Source organism: Perognathus longimembris, chromosome 5 (assembly GCF_023159225.1).
Source record: "Perognathus longimembris pacificus isolate PPM17 chromosome 5, ASM2315922v1, whole genome shotgun sequence".
In the NCBI taxonomy this organism is placed as follows: Eukaryota; Metazoa; Chordata; class Mammalia; order Rodentia; family Heteromyidae; genus Perognathus; species Perognathus longimembris.
The window spans coordinates 21,314,263-21,329,598 of NC_063165.1; the positions used below are offsets into that span (position 1 = coordinate 21,314,263).

General features: G+C 34.2%; 1 pseudogene; it reads left to right on the plus strand.

The window, feature by feature from the left end:
• The window catches only part of LOC125351039, a 70,099-nt pseudogene that overhangs the window by 1,122 nt on the left and 53,641 nt on the right, over window positions 1–15,336 (plus strand).

Genomic DNA, 15,336 nt, shown 5'->3' on the forward strand with positions numbered 1-15,336 from the left:
GGACTTTCCTCCTAGAGCTGCCTTTGATAGAGCTGCCTTTGAACTGCAATCCTCAGATCTCAGCCTCCTGAGTAGATAGGATTGCAGACATGAGACACCAAGTGCCCAGTGCAAATTATAACTTTTGTGGTTTGGGTCATGGTAAATGAACTCTGGTCCTGGGGGCTGTCCCTGAGCTTTTTTTTTTTTTCTTTTCTGGCCAGTCCTGGGCCTTGGGCCTGAGCACTGTCTCTGGCCTCTTCTTGCTCAAGGCTAGCACTCTGCCACCTGAGCCACAGCGCCCCCTCTGGCCGTTTTCCATATATGTGGTGCTGGGGAATTGAACAGAGAGCTTCATGTGTAGGAGGCAAGCACTCTTGCCACTAGGCCATAATCCAGCCCTGTTCCTGAGCTTTTTAACTTCAGGCTATCTCTCTACCAGTTTGAGCCACAGCTCCACTTAACTGGAAGTGAGAGTCTCAGTAATATTCCTCCTGATGAGCTAGTTAGTATTACAGGTGTAAACCACTGACACACTCCTCATATTATGATTTTAAAAAAGAAAATAAAACAAATCTGGGATATCGGGCAATCTTTACTTCATTTGGCATTCTTTCTATTAAATAAGACAAAATGCAAAAATGGATGTGTGGAAAGCTTATCAAATGGAAGATATTGGCAAGTTAGGACTATTATTTTATGAATAATTAATATTTATAATTCATTAACAAATTTCTATTTATGTATCATAACACTACACATGTGGAAAACTTAGCAAATGGAAGATATGGGCAACTTAGAACAATTATTTTTAATCAGTTAATATTTACATTCATTAGTAAGTTGCTATTTACATATACTAATCCTCAAATGATTATTTAATTAATAACATTGCCTCTGAAAGAAAGGATGTGAATATTTTTTCTTGTTTGGGTGGGGGGCCGTCCTGAGGCTTGAACTCAAGGCTCATGCACTATTCCTGAGCTTTGTGATGTTGTTTTGTTTTGTTTGCTCAAGGCTTATGCTCTACCACTTGAGCCAGCTTTCTGTTTTTTGTTTTTTTTTGTTTTTAGTGGTTAATTTGGAGATAAAAAGTCTCTCAGATTTATCTGCCCAGGCTGGCTTTGAACCTCAATCTTCAGATTTTAGCCTTATGATAAGATCTCAGGAGTGAGCCACCAATGCCCAGCTGAATTTTTGTCTATAGAGACAGTACTTTTCTTTTTTTTTTTTAAGTTAATGCATTTATTACTTGATTTAAAAAGTAAAATGTAAAAGCATGTTGCACATTCATTTCCTCACTTCTGGCTATAGTCAATAACCTCAGAGCCACATTTTGTGAAAAGAAAAGTCTGGCTAACTGCACCTATCTTTGAAAGTGAAAGATAGTTTAATCCTGAGAAGGCTGACTGAAAATTCAGTAAACAGGCTGGAGATAAGAACTCAAAGACTCCAACCAGAATCATTTCAGCAATAAAAACAAGAATGTGTAGCAAATGCTGAAAGACCCAGGTTGATTCAGTTTTGGTGAAAGGACATTTAGTGAGAAGCATAGAATATAACTTTGTTTGGAATAAAATGTGCTTTTAAGATAAGCTTACTCAGTAAAAGAGAATAAATAAGCTGAGGTATAGTGAGAAAGAGCAAGAGAGAAAGAAAATCCTTTAAATCCTCCTATCAGTTAAGTGGATTTTAAGTTTAAAAATTCTCCTTAGTGCTAGATACATGCTTCATATATGCTCCTAGTATATGCTAATCTATACTCAATCCAAAAATATGTACTTATTGAATGGAAGCCATATTAATACTAGTGTTTTCCTCCCAACTTTAGCAAACCACAACCACCCATCTCCCTTGATTCCAGCCCTAGAGATGAAATGACCTAGGACAGCACAGTAATTATAGTCCATCAACTATAGCCACTCCTCTTATCAAGATTTTCATCATCAGTGTTGAGTATCACCATCATTTATGTTGCTCTTTTCTTTCCCCCAGAGTCTCCAAAGGGTAGTTGGAATCTAGAGATTTCTATTCAGCAGAAATAGAGACCTATGCATAACAAGTAAAAGTCAACCTACCAAAGAACTTTCATAATGTCTTCGTTTCACACCTAGATTTTGTCCATGCCAACAAACTATGATGAAACCACTTCTACAAGTAAGTAAAGGGTGCCAGTAGTGAAAGAGGCAAATGTAATCCTATTCTCAGAACACAAAAAAGATCTTACTTACTATAGTGATCTACTCACAGAGTAAAACAGATCCCAGAGTTGAATATCTGGACCATCCCAGCAGAGACATTGGAGGTGAAATGATTAGTTTGGGACATTCTTGGAGAAAGGCTCATCATAGCTTGTCACCTGTCTACTTTTTCCACTGATCATTAATTAGCTAGAATAACATACAAAGCACTCACTGTGTCTCTCTGAGTGTCTGAAAAAGTACATGTGTATAATCAGTAAGAAACATACTCAAGGGGCTGGGAATATGGCCTAGTGGCAAGAGTGCTTGCCTCCTACACATGAAGCTCTCGGTTCGATTCCCCAGCACCACATATATGGAAAACGGCCAGAAGGGGTGCTGTGGCTCAGGTGGTAGAGTGCTAGCCTTGAGCGGGAAGAAACCAGGGATGGTGCTCAGGCCCTGAGTCCAAGGCCTGGGACTGGCCAAAAAAAGAAACATACTCAAGTCAGGTCTTTTGGCAACTAATACCTGAATAACAAAACTTTATTCATTCCAAGGGCCAAGGGAAGGAGAAAGTGTCTTTATTTGCACTCAGAACTTTAAGTCAGATCACTATGACAAGAATGAGTGGTGCATTTAAAATTTTTATTTACAGACTTCGGGTCTCACTTTTACAGTCAATGAAATTCAGATTCCCTAAAAGTAAGATATCCCATTAGTCTCATGAAAAGAGACTTTTTCAACAGGAAACCTTTAAAGCAGTGGTGATCTCTTGGTTGCTCCTAACTGGCTTTATCTTTTAAAGAAAAGGTAAAGTGCAGGAACTTGGGAAACAATGAAATTCCAAGTCAGAATCTCTCCAGAGATCCCAAATGAGACTTCTTCAGACTAGGAGGAGCAGAATAGAGCTCCTAAGGAAACTGCAAAGCAGAACATGTGTCTGTCTTCCTTCTTAGTAAGAAGCTTTAGAATTCAACAGAGCCTGGGATAAAAGCCACAAGTCCCAGCAGATTTGGTGAGCAGATCTATCAGTAGTACACACTAAGGCTGTGCTAAAACCCCTGAGATACCATCCCTCAGGGTATAACAGCTAGTTTAGCAAAATTTTTTCCACAAAATTGTTGAATAAACTATACAGTTCTTGACATTTAAATTGATGGCCTAAAATAAATATGTGAAAGTTTTCCCAAGTCTCATTAATTGGATCTCATATCAGAGAGTAACCTACAACAGTCCTGATAAAAGGAAAATAGATTCACATTTGTTGCAGTATCCACTGTATTTCAGAAGACATCTATATGGTGTCTTTCATATGTAGGGGGCACATTGTAACAACATCTTTGTTTATTTGCCCTTAAGAATGGATAATTACTTGCTTCAAACCAGACAAACATCGGTACAAAGGTTCTTTGGGTTATTTATCTTCATTTAGTTAAAGAGTTAAGTCATTGTCCATGACTGTCAGCACAGAGTTTTATAGAACATCAGTAGTCTCACCTAATCATGCACTTCAGCCACAATGAGACTCTCTAAGGCTTATTAGAAAATATAAACTAGGTGCACTGAACTTGGTGAAATTACTGTTTGTCTGTATGCCTTACTTAGTGTCTCTGAGTCTTGGGGACATTGTCGATATTCTAAACGCAAGTACTATATCACAAAACTTTTTTGATATGGCCGGGGAACTTAAGTACCAGCAACAATGTCTTGGTAGAATTTATACTTTTAATGTTAACAGATGGTTAGTTTTTTAAGATAATAAAAGAGGATATAGGGAATTAGCATTAATTTTTTGAGGTCACAGTTTGGGCCCCTTTACAAACATTATCTAATTCTCACTAAGTGAGGTGCCCATCTCTATCCTAATAGTAAATGATTAACTTAAAGTTTAGTGTCTTAGAAGCCATGAAGCTTCTATTTGAACTCAGTTTGTTTTAAACCAAAGCACTGCGTGGGGGGAAAGACCCATGGAAGGACAGGTGTGGGAGAATTTGAATGCAACATATTCAAGGATTCCCTAATGTCTAATATGTACATAAGTGTTGTGAGTTCTTAAGGGAGAATAGATTTGAAAAAAAAAGAAAGAAAACTTAGGTTTTTCAGTAAACAAGGCCCTGTCTATTGCATGCTATTATTGTGACATTATATCTCTAATGGCCCACACCTGGAAATTAATATCTTCAGCTTTCTGGACTTAACTGCACATGGCAGTTACTTGGCAGAAAATATGTGTGAAAATGAGCAATGGACCATTCTTTTTTGAGAAAGGCCGTGTATTGAAGAATGTGTACTTGTGAGTTATTCTTTGTAAAGTACTCTAACCAGAAGGACTTTGTTAACTTCAAGTCAGATCAAGTCTCTCCTTTCCAAACCCTCAATTAGTTTCCGCATCCCATTTGAAGTAAGAGATTATCCATCGTTTCAAAGCTCTGCGAGGTCTAAAGTAAGCTGGTCCCCATGATTTCTGACAACATCTCCTCCTAGGTTCATTTGCCTTTGCTTACTTTGTTTTTATGCTGTAACTAAGAAGAATCAGACAACCAACTGTCTCTGGGATTTTTGCATTGCGTTATGCAAATTAATATTCCCATCTATCTGAAAATTTACACACCCTTTTCTGTTAGGCTTTTAATATTGAGACTTCTCAGAGACACTCATTATGAACAGTCTTCAACATTAAATCATCACTGAACACTTTGTATACCCATTGCCATGCTTTGTTAAGCTATTTGTTTTTGGTCTGCAATGCACATAACCCTATCCAATGGACTAACACATTTCCATCTCTCCATTATTTCTATTGGCTGCCCCTCTCCTTTTAAAATACTACATGAGTCCAGTGATTTTTTACTATTCTGGTTACTGGGACATTAAAGGATCCCAGTGAGTACTCAGATTATTATTGAATGATATGATTTAATGAATGATTTGTAATTTACTACCTATGTGTACATATTCAGGAAGAAACTTTTTCTTCAATAAGCTTATTTCTATATTTGTAAATTTTATTTTTCCTGTCTAGAGTACAACCATTTGTCAACTAGCTGAGAGCTACCAGTGATTACAATTCACTGTCTCTGGTGCTGTCTTTGTGACCATCTACAAACTCCTACTCAAGGTTCAGGCCAAATACACTTGTGATTACTTTGAGTTAGGCTATTTGGAAGCAAAGAGATCGAAACCACCAGTGAATTTGAAGTATTCCATCTAGAAACAGCCTTCACAAATGTGTTCTAACATGCAAAGAAGGAAAATTTTGGCTTTCCCCACAACACCTTCTTGCATGGGGTCTAACTCATAAAATACCACTTGAATTATTAAAAAAGATTTCTTTTCACTATAACATCTTAGACAGAATTTCTGAATCAAGATTCTCTACATTTAGAATACTTATGCTGTTAGGCCCAGAGTAAGATATATGATATTATTGTTGCATTATGAATTTGCAAATGTGTGATTTTCAAATGTGTGACTCATACACAGGCATTTAGGCACTAAATTTTGGATTTGTTTGCTCCTTTGTGACATTATAGTCAACATATGTGGCCTTAGATTCCTAGATACCATTCTAAGGACATTATACATTGGAATTCATTTAATGCTCAAGGGAAAAAATACTGTCAGTTCAGTTGCATTCTTTTTCCACTTACTAAGGTTGAGCTTAGATTTGAATTTTTACTTTCTGGATCACTGACTTTTATCTATACAACAGACAGTTCGGTACAAATAACAGTACTGTAAACTTTGCACTTACTCAGTTATAGGACATCTGTGAATAAGTTTTGCATTGTTTTGTTTAAAGATGTCATTTCATTTTGGGATTCAGTACAAGAAAGTGACTCTTAAGTATATTTGGTTTTAGTTCTATTTCCATATGGAATTTTAAAGTGTAAATCATTTTTATGTCCAAAATGTTCAAAGTGGTATGCATTGTTAAAATATAATGAGATAGCTGGGAAAAAAAGAAAAGGATGGAAAGTGAAATTGGTTAAGGCAATCAAATATATATATAGGAAAACATCAAGATGTGTGTGTATAGCTTTCCACTGGATTTTGCTGCCTTTTGGTTTCTTCCTCGTTTATCTGGAACTAAGCATATACAATACTAACCATGATTTTAAAATTCTCTTAAATTGCTATCATAGTTAACAGCTGCATGCTGAAAGCTCTACTCTATAGGCTTGCAATCTAAACACAAACTCTTTTCTAAGTAATTTACATTATGTGTAATTCTGCAGATGTGTTTTACGAAACTGTTTAATGTTTTTGGATTTCCATTGCTTTTTAAAAGAACCTTTTCAGGAAATGTTTACAGGATTGAGGTGCATATGTGGGGATTTATGTCTTATTTTCAATATTCATTATGGTTAGTCCCATCTGCTAGCTCATTTTTTCTGAATGTTTTTCCGTAGATTGTAACAGTTATTTTAATGAATTCCTTGAAGAAGTATTATGGTGACTTGAAAAACATCTTTATATGTACAAGGATCTAGTTCTGAGTTACTAAATCTGGTTTACTAAATAAGTATTGTTACTTTAATTTAAATTTTAATGTTACTGCTATTTCATGAAAAAAAGAATATTCAGGTTTATAATAAATAATACTGACTATAATAATTAGTTAAAATGTACTATCCTAAATAATTTGAAAGTTATTTATTTTTATAGCCTATTATTTTATTTTCTTATATGGCTTCTGCTTCACATTTGGAAAGCTAAATTGGGGCTTTGAGATTTAATAGCTATTTAGTGATTGGGGACAGAATCCTAAATATGGAGGTGTTCGTTCTTGTGGATAAATACTGAATCTGAATCCTACAATTGTCAGTGAGCAACAAACTGCTGCTGAAAATTGACATGAAATGTAAACCCACTGTCTTAACAACAAGGATAATTATATATTTTCCCAAGAGCTTAACCACCCCCTCTCTGGTATCCTGGACACATTCCAGAAAGAAATTGTCCAATTCCATTATTCTAACCAAAAGTCTTTGTTGATTGGATCTAATCTCATCTTCTCAATTTCCTATCACTAAATACGACTTTAAAGCTACTTCATTGCACCTAGAATATAGAATTTCCCAAGCCCGTAACTACCTTATTGTGCTTATGTTTCATTAGGAGTATCTTTGAAACAAAGCAAATAGTAAAACTAAATGTTAGCAAAACAACTTTATTTCCAGAAACATCATACAAAAAAATCATACTCATACAATGATCCCTAAATATTACTTTATATAAAATATTTAAAAAAGGAAATATTGTTTTATTATCTTATGTTAACATTTAGCCAAAAATCATATGCTAAATGACTTATAGCTTGAATTCCTGTATTCAGATGTTAAGTGAGCCTGGTGAGAGTTTAATTTTTTTTCTGACAACAAGAGTAATATACTTAAAAAAAAATTGGTAGAGGCATAGAATAGAAATAAAACTTATAATAATTCTTTGAGATATGATCATATATGCAATCAACTTTTATTATTTGTCATTTTAAATTTTTTGTTTATCTACATTTTCCCTCTTAAAATGTTTGCCTTTTACAATGTGGAATATTTTCAAAACCTGGTATGAATGGGTGGGGAATGAAGCCTAGTGTCTGAACTCTAACTTTCATGGTGGTTCAATCCACAGCTTCTCTCTCTCTCTCTCTCTCTCTCTCTCTCTCTCTCTCAAACTCTCTCTCTGTCTTTATGTGTGTGTGTGTCTCTCTCTGTCTCTCTTTCTGTCCCCCTCCCTCATGCACCCATGCACACACCCCCACCTCCCACATAAACACACACACACACACACACACACACACACACACACGCCCCATACCACACACTCTTGCCAGTCCTGGGGCTTGACCTCAAAGCCTAGGCACTATCCCCGAGCTTCTTATTTGCTCAAGGCTCCTGCTCTACCAATTGAGTCACAGTGCTACTTATGGATTTTTCTGAGAGAGAAGTGTTTCAAGGCCTTTTCTTCCCAGGCTGGCTTTGAACCATGATCCTCAGATCTCAGCCTGCTGAATTGTGAGGATTACAGGCTTGAGCAACTCATTCCTGGAAAAATCTCTACTTTCTTTCCACAAAATCATGAGATTATTTTTTACTTGCTATGAAATATTTCCTAACACCATCATTAAAAAGTAAAATAATTTACATCATATGAATGTGTTAAAAGTATTTGCAACTAATTTCAAGTTTCTACATAGGAAGTTAGATGGCTAGCTTTTCCCAGGTGACACTAACTGAACAGAAACTTGATTTTGAAAGATATCTTATGATATTTTGTTTTTAGTTAAATCATTGGTAAATTTTGCCTTAATTACATATAGTCTGCGATGTAACACATATTTCACACAGCTTATTTTTACTCACTTTTAGAATTACTATGGGAATTGTCCATTAAAAGTTTTTGAACCAATATACACAGGAGTTAAAGATTACAGCAACAAAGGAGAAATATTAGACAATTCCTAACAACTAAATGCTTTCTATTTCAAAGGGATTATCACATATTTGCTCAAGGGATGCCATTTGTTTTCATTACCCCTGATTAATAAATAAAAATGTTTGTATTTCACAAGTATGTTTGAATTTCACAGGTCTTCTATTTCACACCACAAAGCAAATTCCTTTATTTTAGCAAGGGCGATAAATCCTGACATTGTGGACTTTTCCAAACTGTTACCTTTGGGAGAAAGTATACATTTACACACAACTCATTATTTTATGAGTTAGTCCTTTCATCCAGGAACATCTATGCAATAAATATTTGTTAATTGTAATTATTGATAGTAAACATGTAAACATCTTACCAAATAGGAATCCTCTTAGGTATATGTTATACTTACTAATTTACCTGTATAATATTACTTTAGCTACCATTACTTAAATTCTTGATTTTCTTCTAAATTCTAATAGGAATAAGAAATATTTCAATATCCTCCCTTTTTGGCAAAATATGAAAAATAAAACTAGAATAATTAAATAAAAAACATCAGTTAGTGGATATTTTAGTTATTGAAAAGTATACATTATTGTATCTTAAGATGAGAACATTTATCATGTTTTAAAAATCAAATTTTTATCTAGAAAATACATCTCCATTGCAATTATGAACTTCTGTCTGTTCTATTTAGCTCATACTGACATATACTGAACACTAAGCCAAATCAAGTCAATGAATCAGGTTATCTACTATGCTGAAGTTTCTGAAGGTTTTCCCCTTAATATTTTCAAACAATTTCACAAAGGATGTTAGTTTTTTGTTGTTGTTTTATGCTGGTGTTTGGTCTTGTGCTCAGATTTTTTGAGAAAGCATCACACAACACACACACACACACACACACACACACACACACATTTATAAGAACATCATTAAATGTGTTTTCCAGGAGGAAGTTAAGTGATTAATGTAGGAACACAGATAGAAAAATTTGCCTTTTAGCCCAGATTTCCCCTAATTCTGAGATCAAGGTCTCATGCTTGGAAAGGCCTACCTAGTCCTGCCATTTCCATTCTTACCCAACAGGACAGATTTCTGTGTGAAATGTTCCTAGAACAACTTTCACCCTCTCTTCATAGCACTAATCACAAATAATTACTACAAAATGTATCTTTAATCTGGTCTCCTTGTAAATCTTACGTCTTTTTTTCCAAATTAAAGATTTTTTTTGCTATCAATTCTGTCTAATATCCTAAGATTTGAAACCTATTTAGGAAGAATAAGAAATCCTAAATAAAGATTGTAGGTAAAAGGGTTGTGGTTCAAGTGGTAGGAGCACCAGCCTTGAGCATAAAAGATCAGGGACATTGCCCAGGCCTAGAGTTCAATAACAACAGAAACAACAACAAAACCTTACTAAAACTAAAACAAAAAAGATTCTCAAAATAGATCCTTTTTCACTGTGAGAACAAGTAAATACAATTCTAAGGTAAGTGGGATGTGATGATGTATAACAGACATGTTTGGTTTTTAAAACAAAAAGACAATGCTTATAGTCCAAACAGTGATTGCATATGTAGGTATATAAATGAGAAAATGTCACTGGGCACTGATGGCTTGTGCCTGTAACCCCCACCTACCCACCATGGTATTCTTTGGTCAAACAGGAAAGTCCATAAAATATTATTACATGTATAGAAATATGCAACCTGGTTTATGAAGATTGCAAAGACAAAAGGTACAGAAAAGGAAATAATTATATATATATATTAAAGTGTCATCTAAGGAACTTTCTAAATGCTTGTCTATTTAGGGATAGGTGAAAATAAAAACTTTTTGAAGGAAAGAATCATCCAATAAGGGAGAGTAATATATTCCAAGCTTATTACATTGACACGCACATTAAATTAACTAGGTTTAGAACACATAGTAAAGAATATAAAATATTTTAAATGCTGATTAAATTACTTCAATCAGATTTTTCTAACGACAGTTCCCATTGTGTAAAAATCTCCCCACTTTTTTTTACAAGTAATTTCTTTGTCAAGCCAAAAGTATTTAAAGCAATAAATAATAAATATTGATCTTAAAATAGTAATCTCAGGATGAGTCCATAAATGACAAATGCTTAGTTGTATACCTTTATTTGCATATATATACATATCTATCTATATATATATATATCTATATACCTATATGACTGGTCTATTAGCTCAAAGATAATTTTTCCTATCCTGCCACTACAAAAGGAATAATAGAATCCCTTTGTGGAAGTTTCTTCACAAAAACTTAGAATTTTACTTTGAATTTCCCTTCAAAATTTGATTCACATTAAGCATTTGGCTACTTATTGCATACTTTCCCACTGGTTCTCTGAGAATTGATGGCAAATTCACTGCAGTTACAATAATTGATCACAGACAGAGTTCAAAACTCTAGGTATTTATACAAGCACAGGTACTTTACTAAAATACTTTAGTAAAGCACAAAAAGAGAGTCTCACATTTGTTTGTATATTTTTCTAAAGAAGAAAATCCTTCCTGTAATGTTTAAATTGGCCGAGGGTAGTTAGTCCACAATGTTCTATTGCCCTCTGCTGGCCAAAATATAAAGACTTTACATCTACATTATATGGGTGTGTTTAACTTAGAAAACTACCTAGGGAAGATAAAAATAAAGCTCAAAATGAGGAAAGAATTCGTTGGAGTGTTAAGAAATTCAATTTTTAATTTCTAAAACATGTCATCATGTTCCCAGACTACCCTTATTTTATTCACTCTTTGTGTATTAGCTGAATATTCTGGTCATATTACTTAACTAAACTTTCATTAATTCAAGATATCACTGTTTCATAATTTCAAAGCATCTAATTAATCTTGGTATTTTTCAAAAAGCTATGTATGGCAGTGTAATGCTGGCACATCTGTGAAATATTTTATACTGATATTATGGCACACTAACATGAGTTCACTTTTAAAACACTATATCAATGAATTTAAGAAATGGTCTAGACACATTCTAATAAAAGTTAATGAATAAGTTGAATTATTTGCAATTTTAGTGTTATTTTGAAAGCATTCTTTATGTGCTATTCACATCTCATTGAGAAAAGAAACCATTATATATAATACACTATAATTTCATCAATAAACTTAACACTGAAACACAAAGTATACCATGATGAATCTACCTAATTTCATTTAAATATTGCATTCTGTTTTCATGAGTGATGACATTTATTTCAAGGACATTTCTAGACTGCAACCTGGCCACCCATGACAAAAGGGGTAAGTTGTTTTTTCTTTCCCTTCCTCCCTCCCTCCCTCCCTCCCTTCCTCCCTTCCTCCCTTCCTCCCTTCCTCCCTTCCTTCCCTTATTTATCATTATGCCATAGCTTTAACTCAGGATCCAGGTCCTGTATTTGATCTTGTTTTTGCTCAAGGCTAGTCTACCAGTTGAGCCACAATGACAGTGCAAGTTTTGTCTTACTGGAAATTAGAGTCTCACAGATTTCCCTGACTGGGCTGGCTTTGAACCTAGATCCTCAGATTGCAGCTTCCTGAGTGCTTAGGGTTATAAGTGTGAGCCACCAACTCTAGCTGAGGCAGATTTCATAGTGGATACCTTGTTGCTTTTCTAAACTAGATGAATTAAAAAGTTGAAGTCAACTTGTAAAAGACAAAATTAGCGTTTTATATTTTCAATGTATTTGATGTTTTTAATAGTTTCTCTCAGATGAAAAATATGTTGGAACAATCTGTTTTGTTATTTTATTTTGTTTTTCACATTTTACCTCTTGGGTTCTACCTTCCCATTCCATTTCAGAGCCAGTTTTTATGGTGAGTCAAGAAGGTACTTTCTCCTATAATTTCCCTGGAAAAACAACGGTTCATCTTTCAAAATTGTTAATTTTTTTCATGAGCAAGTGATTCTTTAGGATTTATGCTATCTCTGATCTAGATCATAGTAATATCTTTAGCTTTCTAAAATATATTTTCAGCTCAGTCTGTATCTGACTTTTCTATTAACTGAAAGAACAAAATATGAACGTAGAAATTATTTAAAGATGGGAAACAGCTTGTATCACTTCCCAGTTCACAAGTGAGATTAAACAGTGATTCATTGAACCAAATGATTGTTACTTAAAAAAAACAAAAAAAATCTTTATGCTTCCCTTTGTTGGAAAAAAGTGTATTCAAGTACCATCCTCCCTAACTGCCTGCCCCCTTCTCCATTCTCCTTGAGAAAGTCAGGGGAGGAAATCAAGAATCGAGTTTTGCTAAATTATATAATTATCTAAAAGGGGTGAAAAGATGTGATGAGACAAAGGGTGAACTAACACAACAGTGACACTCACTAGACACTATGTTGGAAATCAAACTCTACAACTTGTCGGGGAGGCAATCAGGAGGTGAAAAAGTAAGAGAAAACAAGTGAAGAAGTGACACTGTTCAAAAGAAATGTACTCACTTCCTGACCTATGTAACTGTAACCTCTGTGTATATACATTTACAATAAAAATAAATGATGGTTTATCTTAAAATATTAATGAAGATCACTTGGTCTTTAAAGAAATATATTAAAATAACACATTTAATTTTAATCCTGTGACTCAGCCGGATTCTAGCTGCATTTTATTTAAATGTCACTTGATTCTAGAGAATGAAGAAATTCACTGTTTTATTCCCAGTGAGACTGGAATCCTGGGATTGTAAGGTAATCGTACAGTAACTTAATGTCTGAGAAATTAAGGACAATTTCCACATGACACGAAAGATGTCCATAACAATATTGATTTTAAAACATGGGAATAAAAGGGAACAGGCTAGAAGAGGTGTAAATTTTGGATACAATTAATGGATTAGGAAGAAGCCCATGATATTCTTTCAGGGAGCATTCTAGCAAGACAAGAAATGTACTCACTGCCTTACATATGAATCTGTAACTTGTCTGTACTACACTTTGACAATAAAGAAAAAAGCTAAAAAAAAAAAACAGTGGTAAGATGTTATTTGAAAAGAGTAACAAAACACCATGCTCAGTTATTAAAATAAAATGATGCTTATAGGTAATGTTGGAAGGTATACTATACAATTTTGGGTTGTGAAGCATTATGAAACCTGTATGTGTGTTCTGTGATAACATTTTGAAACATCACCATATGTCCTAAAATATATCTAATGTGAATAGATGGATATATCTATATCTTTCTACGTGTGTGTGTGTGTGTGTGTGTGTTTGTGTGTGTATGTGCACAGACACATAGTCACACACTAACAGACAGGCAGAAAGACAGACACACGGCACATATATATTCAGATTGGGGCTCACTTACTTCACACACTGGCATTTTGATGGGTTTATTTCTTGCTCTTGGTACATTCCTCTTATAGAACTAATTTACATCATTCCAAAAGGTAAACATTTAAAACCAGATGCCTTTTTTGCCCACCACAAATAAGTAAATTATTACAATAGAAACCTATTAATTTAAAAGTCATCAGTTATTTAAAGTGATAATCTGAAATTTGGCTATGTTTAAACATTAGTTGGACTCAAAAATGTTTCTTACCAGAGTTGTTGAGGCATTTATGCTAGAGATACATATTTACTTATAATAAATATCCCATATATCTCCTTTGTGTATTTAGACTATAGACTCAGTGAGACAATGTATTTTATGTTATATCACATTAATACAAACTTAAGAAATTATGACTTAATTTGATCTGGGCCACCATACTTAACTAATATAATAGGCTCCAAACTGGAACAAGGACTAACAAAGTTAACTTCATCTTTTAAATATTTATTAGAAGTGAAAATATGCATCTTTTCTCTCTTTATTTTTCTTACTTTCATTTCTCTTCATTATAAGCATATAGATACATAACCAGTTATACTTGCAGAGCCTTTTTGCTTTTCCTTGAATGAATGTTCCTTTGAATGAAACAATTGCTGATGTGAATTTATTCGTCCTTTTTTTTCTCAAGTTGGTAACACATCTTTGCTATTTCTTCATCATAGAAATATTAACTTGCTCATTTTCAACAAAACTAAAGATAGAGTTGCATGCATACAGACTTTCGTGAACAAATACTTTTTCAATGTCCTGCTCTGAGCAGTGCTTCTCTTTCTAAAAGAATCTTTAAGCCTATAAATAAGCCCATTTTCTTTGGTTTTGAGATTCCTACAGTAGATGGTCTTGTGCACACATTTAAAGAAAATCTAAAACCTAAAAGCACTAATAACTAAAGCAATAATTAGCTAATGACATCAGTATGCTATTTTAAAACACACATATAACAAAATTATCAGTTTCCTTTACTCATCCTTTCTGAAAAAAAAAAGACATTGACTTGGAGTTTTATAATGGCCCGAAGGAAAGATTTCCAAGTTCACTGAATTCAGTATTCTAAGTTTCAGTCAGCTGTTAAGAATTACTGAATTATCCAACGCAGAATCTGGGCGATGGCTCACATTACAGTACACTGGATATGAATAGTGGAACACAAAAGGGGTGAACACTTCTCAATGATTAAAAAAGGCTGTGGGATTGAATTTTTGGATTTTAGTGCAGCACATCAAGAGAAAGGCTGCAGATTCTCGAGTTCTCACAGCACACGGTGCCTGAAAATTAATGGTGTGTCTATAAAGAAATATTTCAGGATGGCCCAAAAAAGAAGTATAAAAAGAAGAAAAACAGTTCTTTCAGGTCTCATGGAAAGAATTATTAAAC